Raw genomic sequence first — 11,994 nt, 5'->3', positions numbered from 1 at the left:
TCCCCAAGAGCTGACTTTCAGCAACCATTAACACAAGAGGAGGTGTTCAACATTATAAGTAGGTGCAAGCCTCCAAGGCCGCCAACTACAACACTATTGCGAACCAAGTCAGTGAACGATGCATCCGTGTTTGTGCCGCAAGGAGATGCCCTGGTCCTTGAACTCTTACGAAGATCAAAGTCTTATCATGGTGACGGGTTCTGTGATGCACCATCTTTTGACCTCGGCATAGATGGTGATGCTCCAGCACCTGCTCCAGCAACAGAAACAGCGGAAGCCGGTGTGATTTGCATTGATGAGTGTGAGTTGGACCCAGCAGCTATGAATGAAGGATGTGATGCTGCTGATGCTGGCAAGGCAACAGCTCAAGAGCTAGATGTTGGTTCACCAGAGAATTGCCACACCCGATATGCGCAGAACCAGAAGCTGGCACGAGAAGTTCTTCGGGACCACCTATTGCATGAAGACAGAGGAGGGTAATAAGGTCCGCAGCATCTCAAAGGTCTCCATTCATCGACTACAACAAGAAGAAGACTTTCAGCACCAATGAGGCAGTGAACAAGCTTTACGCTGCCCTCTTGTATTGGGTCAGGCATCACAAAGGAGCAGATGATGGAGCTACCAGGTAAACTAACTCCCCACAGCCTACATACATATCTTTTTCAGTTGCATAGGACCAGCCACTTAGTTGCACAGAAAGCATAGCATGTTGCACAGAACAGAGCTTTTAGTTGCACACTGTTCTGTTTTCAATTTCATGCACATTTTTTTGCTGCTGTGACCCTTCGAGCTAACTTGTCTTTTATTTGCTTTCAAAAAATAATCAGCCCTAAGATAATCAGGTATGGTGCTTTCTACATTTCTTTAAAGGAGTTAGTTGATTCGATGAAGCCGGTTCAATGGTTGTCAAAAATTGTTATTGAGACTGGAATCTTACACATCATGGATAACTTACCAGAAGGGTCAAAGAAGGTTGTTATGCCACTGAGGTTTTCTGTAAGTTTTTCAAAAACCTTCTTTTTACCCTCATCTTTGTTCTATAGCACTTTTTTCGTTGACCATTTGAGGGAGGCCTTTCACCTACTAAGGAGTTTTGAGCCATGTTTTATAATCTCTGCAGATAAAATTACAGCAAGGGATCCACAATGTGAATGAGATAAACAAGAAGTTTGATTACAAGAACCGTCTCGACAAGAAAGACTTGGTGAGTGTTGTGCCCACATGATCAATCTTTTTTTTAGTTGGCACCCATAGCATGTCCAGTTGCACATGACACATCTGTTAGTTGGCAGATACTTGTTGCAACCTGTTTTTAACTTGACCAAGTCTTTTACTGTTTTTCTTAGCTACAGCCTGTATTTGTGTCTGAAATTGTTCACGCTTGCAGGTCATGCTGCCAGTGCTTGAGTGCACTAATGTAACCGATAAGGACGGAGGGAGGCATTATTGGGTCTTCAGTGTCAACTTGAGGGACGGACGCTTCGAAGTTCTTGATTCAAACAGGACGCTGGACAACATTGAGCTGATCAACACCGCCTCTACCATCGCGGGGGTAGTATACCAGCTATGGAGGAAGCATTACCCAAAGTTCAGCATCGAACACTTCCAGATTATTAACATTGACGTACCGAAGCAGCTCGGCAAGTAAGACAATAAGCATTTCATTCCTTCTCAATCATATACCATCATTTTGTAGTTTTTAAATTTTTCTACATGTGCATCTTTATTATTTTTAAGACACAGTACTATTCTTCAATCTGTTTTATCATTTTTATGAGTTTCTAATGGATTATCTAGCCAGTTGTAGAGTGGCGCATAAGTAGTAGCATACTGGCACGTAAGTAGTTGCACAGTGGCAGATAATGAGTTGCAGTAGAACACAAGCAGTTGCACGGTAGGACATAAGCAGTTGCACAGTAAAACAGAAGCAGTTGCACAGTAGGACATAAGCAGTTGCACAGAGTGCATTACCTTTATTTGGTTTTAATTTTATGTGACAAATTTTTTTGCCCATTTTGCAGTAATGAGTGTGGGTTGTTCGCACTGCTTAACGCCATTGAGTGGAATGGTAGCCAACTGCCCAACTACGACCCCAAGGAAGTACTCAACATCAGGAAGAAGCTGGCATATGATTGGGTCACCAGCGTGCACAACACCGCCCCATGGAGGAAGTTGCTGAGATACGACAAAGAGTAGGTCAGTACTATTTTTTGTTTTTTTTCTGCTCCATGGAGGAAGTTGCTGGTTTGTACAATTTTTTAAGCAGATTTTGTAGTTGCACACTACTAGTAATTGCGTTTGCAACTTAATATCATCACTTTTGTTGATACATTAGGAGCACTGGATATACAATTGTTCAACAACTAAATATTTAACCAGTTGCCAACAAAGGCACAAATAGCTACTTTGTTTTACACAGTGCATGAACTAATTCAAGGAGCATAAATTAGATAAAGAAGGAATCATAGATGCTGAATGTGTCCACTTGGTCCCAACATTGCTAAAAAACATCATTCTTTTCCTTTTTTGTTCCAAAGTTACAAATGAGGAAACAGAATCATAGGAGCCTGAGTGGACACACACCAGCAGTGTGCTCTGTAGATTGGCACTGGCTGCATTTGTTTTTCTTCTTTGGGTGTAGCTCCAGCACCGATTTTTACCGTCGACTCTTTGCCCTACCCTTTATAGTAGACCTTGGAGGATCCCTGGGCACAAAATCATCAGAAGCTTGTGCAAGGGATGCAGCCTCCAATAGGGCAGTAGGACCGTCACGATCACCTATGTAATAATCATATAAAAAGTTTAGTATTTTTGTTATTGTGCAACCAACACTGATGTTCTGTGCAACCACACAGCACATTTTGTGCAACTAACTGGTTGTTGTGTGCAAGTTAAGTTGAAAAAAACACCTGCAGTAGCACGGCCTGTCATGGTACTTGGATTGTAGTCGCCTATGGGCAAAACATGAAAAACAAGTTAGACTTTTAGCTTGATCCTCAAACTAACACAGCGCACGCAACTAGGCAGCATGTTCTGTTCAACTGGGCACTATGATATGTGCAACTAAAGTCACTCACTCTAGTTTTTGTTTTGGAGTCGGTGAAGGTACTAACCTGGGTGATGAGCCCCCTGAGTCCTGCCTGTAGGTCCATTGGGAGTAGCACAAAGGGCACTGCTAGTTGGGCCTGGCGGGGGAGGAGGTCTTTGAGGGTTGGCATCACCTATAAGCAGAACAGGACAAACAAGTCAGTTGTGTTTATCTTTTGATGCTCGAACTAACACAGCGTGCGCAACTAGGTAGCCTGTTTGGTGCAACTGAGCACCATGATGTGTGCAACTGGAGTTACAGACCTAGTTTGATGGGGAGTTGGGGGCAGGTAATTACCTGGACGATGAGCCCCCTGAGTGCTGCCTGTAGGGCCATTGGGAGGAGCGCGCGGGGGGAGGTGGCGGAGGATGCCGTGTACAGCCAGGAAGGGGAGGAGGTCCTTGAGGGTTGACATCACCTATATCCAGAACTGGAAAAATAAGTTAGGTGTGTTATCTTGATGCTTGAACTAACACAGCGTGCACAACTAGGCAGTATGTTCTGTCCAAGTGGCTACCATGGTGTGTGCAACTGGGCACAATGATGTGTGCAACTGAAGTTACACACCTAGTTAGATCAGGAGTTGGGGCAGGTAATTACCTAGATGATGAGCCCCCTGATTGTTGCCTGGAGGTGGAGGAGGTCCTCGAGGGTTGCCATCATCTGATGGCCCCGTTGCAGCAGTCGGTTTTTTCTTTTTCTTGGACTTGTTCAGGTGACTGATCTCGGTACGTGCTGCAAGCATATGCTTGTATACAATAGCTTGTGCTGGATCAGAACCACTCGCAAACTTTGCTAGTTCCCAAAAATCGTATATCATGTTCCTCTCCCTTATCTACTTCTTTCATTGAGGAGGCATTTCATCCGGTTGCTCATAACCAGTCCCTGGCGCACTAGGTACAGCAGTAGGTGTCCACAGTCTTAGTAGGTACCTTTCCGGTATGACATCAACTCCAACATGGGTGAACACCTTGAGGATGTGGAAACAGAGGATGTTGTCCTTGTCCATTTTACAGCACTCACACAAATAGGAACCCTCCTCCACCCTTGCCTGCACCAAGTAGTTTCGAGAACCATATTTGGCAACAAATTCCTGGTTCGGTCTGAGATCAAATACATCAGCACCAACTTGGAATGCATTATAACGTCCAATCAGCTCAAACTCTTCTCTGAACTTGCGATAAAGGTCCATAGTATAGGTTTTGTAAGCTTGCTTATCTATTGGGAAGTTGGACCACAACTCAATCTCAAGGTGTTGTCCTGTAATCATTGCAGCCTTCCTTGGCAAGGATGTGGTTCTGGATTTTTTCATATTGCTTGACGAAGTTCGGCATTGAGTTGTGTGGGTTCACATATCTTTTCAGGACGGCGTTGAACCCCTCACTACGCTGTGTAGACTGGATGAAGGGGAAGAACCTGTGTTTGAAGTAGCACGGCACCCAAGTTGACCTGTATTCGTACAACTTCTCAAAGTGCGTGTGTGTCATAGCCTCATACTTCATCATTAACCCAGCCCAATTCTGCTCAAACTTGTCTATAGTGAAGCTGAAGTCAACACACTTGTTGAAATCATCAGAGAGTCCTGGATTCCGGCACAGCAGCCAACCAACCTTTTCCTGAGCCTTTTTCATGATGTGCCATCGACAACAGCGGTGCACGGTGGTTTGAATGATGCTCTGTATTGACTGTCTCATTGCACCATCCTGATGGGTGATGAAGTTGTCAGGAGGTTTGCCATCCATAGCCTCTAGGAATGCTCCAAAGACCCAATCAAAGCTCAATGCCAACTCGTGCCTCACAAACGCACAACCCAGCATGAAAGATTGGCCATGTCGGTTTATTCCTATGAAAGGCGCGAACGGCATATTGTACATGTTGGTCATGTAGGTGGTGTCAAACGATATGCAATCGTGGTACGCCTCCGCATAAGCTTTTTGAGCTAAGCCATCCACCCAAAATATGTTGACAACTATGTCCTCTTCATCATATTTCACCTTATAGAAGAAGTCTGGATCAGTTTTTTGTATATCCTTGAAGTACGCAATTGTCTCAATCAGATCACCCTCCTTTGTGTCATCTCTACGGAAACTTGTACAAAGATTTGTTATTGCCTTTGGTCCGAACGGCACCATCATCTCAGATCCATAGAACTCTGCCATTACATGCATCATTCGTCCTGCATAATACAAAAACAAATAGTATATCCTTTTTTTAGTTGCACAAATGTGCACATCCAGCTACACAGTAATAGGACACGTGTTGGCACAGAAGACAATCGTAGGAAATGGACACCTAGCTGCACCTTTTTAAAAACACTTTGCAGTTTTTGCATACAGGACATTGTGTAGTTTTACAGTAAAGACAATCTAGTTGCACAAGAAGCACCAAAAGTGATATACAAAAAGCATGGGAAGTTGGACACCAGTTGCACAGTTAAGCCATTTCAGTTGCACAGTAGTACCATAACAGTTGCACACTGGACTGCCTAGAGGGAAACTTAATTCTTCAAGGGATATAGAAAAACACCACACCTGTAGTCAAGTTGCAGTTATACAAGATGCGCAGAAACTCCTTTTCATCAGGTCAGATGCCTTGGTGGGATCTCAAGTATTTGGACAATGAAGGTTTGTTCACGAGCGGATGATTGTGGTCATGAACAAAGTGCGTCACCTCCCATCGCCCATCTATGAGCTTCACCAACATTTTCGTCTTGCATTCAGTCTGCTTTATTGTCTCACGTTTGCGCTTCTTCTTCTTCTTACTAGTACCAGCCTCCTCTTCAGCAAATATTGGAGGTTCTTCTTCCATCTCCTCATCACTGTTAACAGATTTTGGATCTGGAATAGGGTCCAGGACAGGAGGAGCCTCAGCTCCTCCATCATCAGCTTTGGCCTTCTTGAACTTGTTGCAGGAAAACTGTTGTTTTATCAATTCATTGGTGCGGGGTGTCCGTCTAGAGGTGTTCATCTTGATAGAGAAACCCATCCGTAGTGCGTAGCTGTTGTAGTGATCCTTAGCAATTTGAAGGCTGTCAAACCTCATGCCAACATAGGGTTCCATAGGTTGAGAACCAGCCTCATCCTCTCCTTCTTCTACTTGCACAGCTCTGTCAACAGCCCCAGCTCCTAGCTCAGTCCTGGTTGGACTAGGAACATTTGCCTCGGTTCCTGTGTCATCAAGAGTATGGCTCTCTGACTGCAAAGACACCACTACAGGGGCACCACGGGCTGATGACTGGCCTGCCACATTGTCTTGGCCCGTAGGGTTACCATCACGACTTGCATGCGTGTAGTAAACAAATCGACCATTTTCTGTCCAATTTCCTTGTTGTATGCTGGGTTGCTGCTGATCCATATCATGAGGAAGCTCATTGAGATCTGGAGGCAACTCATTAAGATCAAGCATTTTTTTCCTTGTTTTTGGATGCTGCCACACACTCCCTGCACATATAAAAAAGAAGAAATTGATGTCATCTGTTGGTAACCACAGAAAAAGAGTGTTTCAAACAACCTAAAAACTTAGTAAATAGGCAGTTGCACACCATTTTGTGATAATCTTAGTTCCAAAAGCAACATGACCGTAGCATAATCTTTATTATAACAGTTATGAAATTTTTTGTTTGCACAGATTTGTTATGTTAGTTGCACAGTTTGCAATAAATAACTGGCAAAAGCATGACTTCTTTTTGCTACAGAGTTTTTCTGACTTTTTCCCTTTTTGTTTTGTTGCAATGATCTGTAGGTTTCCATTTCACAAGGAGCTCTTTTCAGATTTTTCTGCACATAATTGGATGCTACATTTGAGAAGGAAAATCCAGGTGAAAGAAGAAAGAAGAATTGGAGGACAGATTATAGTTATATGTTTTTCATCGCCGTTTATGTTTCTAGTTCTGGTATATTTGAACATAATAATATGGTTTGCAATAGGTGTGGGACCAGAATATATGCGTGGGACAAGATTATATGTGTGAATATGTTAATATGGTTTGTGGCTTCATTAGCCATGGACAAAAGTTCTTGTGTTTTTCCTATTATACCACAGATTTCTGGTTTTCGCTAGAATAGACGTCTCAATTGCTAGAATGCATCTTTCCACATGGCCAGCATACATATTCAGTTGGACATTCAATGTTTTTAGTTGGCTAGAATAGATGTCTCAGCTGGCCAGGTTGCATTTATTTTAGTTTTTGGCCAACATGCATGTTCAGTTGGACAGTTAATGCATTCAGTTGGCTAGAATAGATGTCTCAGTTGGCCAGGATACATTTTTCTCAGGTTTTTGGCCAACATGCATGTTTAGTTGGCCAGAAAACATGTTTTTTATTTGCACATATATTACAGTTTTTCCAAAGTGTTCAGTCACAAATATGTATTGCCAAATATACATGTTTACTTGGCCAAGATACATGTTTAGTTGGTCAGGATTCATGTTCTTTAGTTGGCCAGAAAACACGTGGGGTACAATGCATGTTTTACTTTTGGCTAGAATGCATGCCGAGTTGCCAGAATATAGGTTCAGTTTGGCTGGGATGCATGTTTCAGTTGCACATTTATGAATTTTTCGTTGCACATATCTATTGGGCAGTGAATTTTTTGTTCATTTTGCAAACAAAAACTACAAGTTAGTAGAATGCATGTTTAGTTTTTGGCTACAATGCTTTGTTGAGTTGGCTTTAATCATGTTTTAATTCGCCAGAGAACTTGTTTTTAGTTGGCTTGTTTAACACATCCAGGTGGTAGAAACTTGTTTGGCATGCATCAAGTAGTTGCTGGCATGTTTAACACATCCAGCAGTAACATCAAGTAGGCTGGTGTGATGTGCCAGATTCACCTCTTTTTTGAAGCAGATTCTCCATGGATCCATGGAGAAGGGGGTTTAAATATGCCTATGCAGTAGAAGAAAGGGGGAAGTGAAGAGGTGCAGAGGGGGCTTACCTGCTTTGATCTTACTGCCTGGTATGGCTCTGACCACCCTGCCCTTTAGATCTTGAAGCAGCTCCTTCTACTTTGGGGCTCCCATGGCGGCTGTGTAGGAGGATTAAGAAGGGTTGGGGGTGATTTCTGTTGGATCTGCTTCTGGCGTGGAGAAGAAGAAGAAGGCAGCGTGGGAGGGGCTGAGGCGTGGGGGCGAGCGGGGGCATGGGTGCGAGCTAGGGACAGCTGGCTACCTGGGGCGTTTTTTGTTTGGAGGCCGCTCGATCGGTTTGTTTGGTGGCCGGTCGATCGGTCGGTTTGATGGGCCTTCCTTTTCTGTTTCGTGGGGACAGGGGGTTTCTTTTTTCAGCCGGCCGCTCGGTTGCACTAGTGGGCAGCCGGCTGCCCACTAGACACGTCCATAAAATTTACAATATGTATGTAAACACGTGTTGAAAAAAACCAAACAAACTTGAAGAAAAAATGAAAAAGAAATATCAGGAAAAATGAAAGTAATCCGATGCAAAGAGTGAAATCAAAGAAAAAACACAATGAAAAAAACACGCACAGAGGTAGCTATAGTACTGGTTTAGCCCAGTATCATCGCGCAAGAGGCGAGCCGGAGCTACGTCTAACAGTATGCGAAGGGAGCAACTAACCAAGGGGTACCTCTTGCGAGAGCCCCGCAAGGGTCACTTTTGGTGTGGCGTGCTCTCTGTCGCTGCTATGTGTTGCATGCTGGGCGCTCCCTTGATATTTTTCTATGCGTGTTTTTAGTTTTATATGGGATTATTTTCTTCTGATTTTTCACGGTTCTAACTATATTTTTTATAAAAATAATATCTTTGCGCGAAAAGATACATTTTTTTGCTTCCTTGTACAGTCGTGCCTCTCAAAAAATAAAAAATGTGGTTCTTTGCTTCGGTGAGAGGCACATATTTACTTCCGCACGACAACTGTGCTTCTTGGAAAGGGAAAAACATGCTTTTGTACTTCGCGAGAAGTGTACATTTGTTTCTCCTGGAGGCACGGATTAGCTTCCCGCAGAGTCACAGATTTACTTCCGCTGGAGACATAGTTATGCCTCTCAGAAAGAGAGAAAAAGTGGCGGGAAAACCGTGCTTTCAGCTTGTTTATTTTTCTTCCAGTTTTTTCTATTTTTTCGTGAAAAAAGTTCATTGCGATGTCTTTTTGAAGATCTCGATGCGAGAAATTTGACAACGAAAATGGTTTGGGATTTGGACGTGCGGTTTAAGAGAAATCATTTCAAATAAACAAATCTACAAAAAGGGGCAAATTTGACAATTTTGACCTTGGGACGAAATCAATTCACGGAATGAACTACCCGTAAAACTATTTCACAGCACTGACCCTTTTGTGTAGCGCCCGCCACGCAGGCACCACACCCTACGGTGCAACGCCCAGCTCTGGGGCGTTGCACGCCTGTCCACCGTGGCAGCCCTTGGGCCCGCACCCAGTAGTGCAGCGCCTCAGGGCTAGGCGCCACACATGTAATGCGCAACGCCCGGCCCGTAGGCGCTGCACTGTGACTTAGATGCCAGCCGCCCCCTCCCCCTCCCCTCCCCCTCCCCCCACCCCACCCATTCGTTCCAGCAGTTACAGAACAGGCGCGCCGGCGGCTTCCTCCTCTCCCCCTCTCAATCCCCTCTCCCAAATCCTTCAGATCCGACGATTTGGTCCGTGCATTTCTTCACCAATCCATCCTAGAAGGTACTCTCCTCCGATCCCCTTCTTTCTATCCATAGAAAATATGATATTTTGAAGATTTGGGGAATCCTTGTTTGATTAGATTAGATTTGAATCTTGCATGTATTAGAACTTTACATGTATTACAACCCTTGTTTGTTTGATTTGTGGAACCCTAGTTTAGTTTATGTAAAAGTTATTTGTATGAAGTAGGCATAGTTTATGGAAAAGTTATTTGTATGAAGTAGGCCTAGTTATTTGTGAAATCCTAGTTTATTAGTTTTGTTTGATTTGATATGGTTGGATACATAGATTGGTACGGTTGCATCTAGTAGGCGTACTTTAGTTTATTTGTATTCAAAAGATAATCGTGTTGACAAGAAAGCTTTCTTTCAAAATTGTTAGGATGGTTTGGCTTCTCGATGATCACTGGGACAAACAACACCGGTCGTACGCTATGGCGGTGGAGCAGCGGGTAATAATGAAAGTGGCCTGTTTTATGAATTTCGTATTTATTTCAAACACAAATGCCCCATATGTAATGTTCTGAATTGTTTGTTTGTAGGAGCTTGCACCTTTGAAGCTTCGTTCTCACGGGGTCACCCTTGGGTGGATGCTCTATGATGAGCGATACACACCGTATGTAAGGGAGACAGGACTTCTCCCTTTCATTCATATGGTCAGACGGTCGACACCACCCAACAATGCTCCAGCACTCACCGCGCTTATTGATCATTGGCGGCCGGAGACACATAGTTTCCATCTACGGACCGGGGAGATGACAGTGACGCTCCAGGATATTGCTATGATCACCGGTCTTCCTATCGATGGGAATCCTCTATGTATGAGCACCGGTTCCGATGGGTGGCGTGCGCAGATGCATGCCCTTATCGGTATGGTTCCTCCAGAGCCTCCGGAACCAGCAGCAGAAAACAAGAAGAAGGAAAGAGTCGCAGCCGGTGCTACTTTCACGTGGATTACTGAGCACTTTGGTACTTGCCCACCGGAAGCTGATGAGGACACGGTCAAGACATATGCTCGTGTCTACATGTGGTATGTGATATCCAGGACTATGTTTGCTGATGGCACAGGCAAGAATGCTCCATGGATGTGGCGGAAGGCGTTGACCGTCTTCGATAGCAAATGGAGTTGGGGTTCGGCGACACTGGCTTACTTGTATAGACAGGTATGAAGTTGTTTCTTTTTCACTTCATTGCTACATTATGAATGCGATCTTGCTCTTACTTGAACCATGTTCTCTTTTATGTGCAGTTGGACGAAGCCTGCTGTAGGTCATCTGGAGGTATTGGTGGTTGTTTGCTCGCACTTTCCATATGGAGCTGGGAGCGTTTGCCGGTTGGACGTCCGAAGAAGGTGAAGTACGACGATTGGGACGACAAAGGCGACCTACTACGGCTATCCACTTAGGCATACAAGTGGGATGTGATAAATGAGACGACAGATGATCCCTCGGTCATGTACAAGTTGTACCAGAGCGAGCTTGACGCGATCACGCCTGAGCAGGTGAATTGACATGGCATAAGTGATTATGATGCTTCTATTGCAAGTCGATATCAATTTTGCATTATATCCCATTTTGCAGGTGATATGGGAGCCGTATGGAACAGGAGATAGTTTTGGTAACCCTTTAGAGTTCAGGCTGAATCTGATGTGCACTAGGGATAGGGATCTCTGGCGTATGCGGTGCCCACTCATATGCAACTGGGCGGTTGAGCTTCACCTCCCACATCGAGTGCGCCGTTAGTTTCGTTTGTTCCAGGCACATCCGTCGGAGTGGGAGGACACGGACAAGTTGCTACACGCGTAAGATATAATTAACCTTGAGTACTTAGCAGCTTCTCGGCGGTTTCGATGCTACTAATATTATGTTTCTAACTTGGAGGTTGGATAGGAAAAGGCAGCGGAAGATTAAGGATTGGGCCAAGCATCACAGAAAGTATGTCGTACAGTTTGCGCTTAGTGTGGAGCAAGCTAGGGCTGGAAAAGGGGTCCAGCTTCATGAGCACTACCCTGTAGCGTTCAACAACTATCTCACATGGTTTCTTGCAAGTACCCGTGTGGAGGTATGCAAGCCGGCGTATGCTGAGGAGATTTTGGAAGAACTCACTATTTTTGATGAGGTAGCCCAACACCAGTACAACGCATTAGTCAAGAAAGGAAACTCAGTGATCCCTTCAGATCCAATGATGAACTTTGTGGTATTTGCCCTCTTTTCTTTTCATTCACACTATTCACATCTTCGTTGCCTAACACGTTAATACCATT

At 44.2% G+C, this 11,994-nt stretch overlaps 2 pseudogenes; both read right to left on the bottom strand.

Moving 5' to 3' along the window:
• Positions 1-4,335: 4,335 nt before the first annotated feature.
• LOC147991287 (protein FAR1-RELATED SEQUENCE 5 pseudogene) lies at positions 4,336-5,247 on the bottom strand (annotated as a pseudogene).
• A 216-nt stretch (positions 5,248-5,463) lies between these two features.
• On the bottom strand, positions 5,464-6,493 carry LOC147991286 (uncharacterized; annotated as a pseudogene).
• Positions 6,494-11,994: the final 5,501 nt, after the last annotated feature.

This window comes from Triticum urartu, chromosome 1A, assembly GCF_056163025.1.
Source record: "Triticum urartu cultivar PI428250 chromosome 1A, HENAU_Tu73, whole genome shotgun sequence".
NCBI classification, from domain to species: domain Eukaryota; kingdom Viridiplantae; phylum Streptophyta; class Magnoliopsida; order Poales; family Poaceae; genus Triticum; species Triticum urartu.
Note: the sequence above shows the minus strand (reverse complement) of the source record. Positions and strands in the feature narration are given on the sequence as shown.